Genomic DNA, 1,332 nt, shown 5'->3' with positions numbered 1-1,332 from the left:
CTTTCTCTTCAGCACCTTCTGAGCACTCTTAAGAAGAATTTCTTATCACTACTATACAGATGATATTCAGTTATATATCTCCTTTAAGCCCCAAGATGTTTCCAAACTACTTTGCATAGGCGCATAGACTCCATTAGAGGTTGGATGGCTGATAACTTTCTTCAACTTAATGAGGAGAAAACCAAAGTCCTTCTTTGTGCTTCCGATAAATTTGTGCCCAAGGTTATGGAAAATGTAGGTCCTCTTGCTACATTTGCCAAATCCTCTACTAGGGATCTTGGAGTAAACTTTGACTCAGCTCTGACTTTGGACGCTCATGTTAAATCTCTGGTTTGCTCCTGTTATTATATTTTAAGAAACATTGCAAAGCTGAATCCATTGTGTCATGCTCAGAACTCGAAATTGTCATACACGCATTTCCTTCATCTCGTTCGGACTATTGTAATTCTTTGTTCACTTGTTTATGTAATTCCTCCTGGGAACGTCTGCAGGGTGTTCAGAATGCTGCTGCAAGGCTTCTGACCTTGTCTTCCAAGTACTCTCATGTCACACACCTGTTGATCCAGCTGCACTGGCTCCCCATTAAATTCAGAGTCCACTTTAAGAATATGACTTTAACATTAAGGGCTCTGGATGAACAGGCACCGACATATATCAGAGATCTTTAATATCCATACATCGCCAGCAGGTCCCTGAGATCATGTGATCAGGGCTTGCTGGTTGTAAATTTCAAAACTCACCCCATCAATTAATTTGTTTTTGATTGAAATTGAATATTACTTAAACTCTCTTAAATTAACTTCCAATAAAAAAGGTTTATCATTGATTGGAGTTCATTCAGAAATGTTTAAGGTATGAGCTGTCACAACTTTCAAGTACAAAGTTGTTATGAAGTCTGTCACATCCCCCCCCCCCCCCTTTTTTTTGTCTTTTTTTATCCTTTATTTATTTATCCTTCTTATTTCATTGTACTGTATATTGTTACTCTTATTTGCCTTGTATATCTACTGTACAAACTGAACTGGAATGACTGACTGTTCGCTTTATAAGTTCAATAAAGTTTGGGAAAAAAACCCTCTTCGGCCGCTCCCTTCTGCCGTATTTTGCGGCAAAATTATCCACACCCACCGCCGCGCTATGAATTGTTGGATATATGGGACCACGAAGCGTGCACCGGACCACGCTTGATATTTGGGGAAATCGACGGCGCATTTGGAGTATGCATTTGAAGTACACTTCGAATTGGGACAGCCGTCGTCGCGTGGCGGTGACGTAACCGCACTTGAAATGCGTACTTCAAGCGTGCAGACCCTGAATTGGGACACAGCCTTA

This window comes from Mchenga conophoros, linkage group LG14 (assembly GCF_057382185.1).
Source record: "Mchenga conophoros isolate Kocher_MC1m ecotype Shallow Benthic linkage group LG14, M_conophoros_male_GT1.1, whole genome shotgun sequence".
Taxonomy (NCBI): Eukaryota; Metazoa; Chordata; class Actinopteri; order Cichliformes; family Cichlidae; genus Mchenga; species Mchenga conophoros.
The sequence above is the reverse complement of the archived record's forward strand: the minus strand, read 5'-3'. Positions refer to the sequence as shown.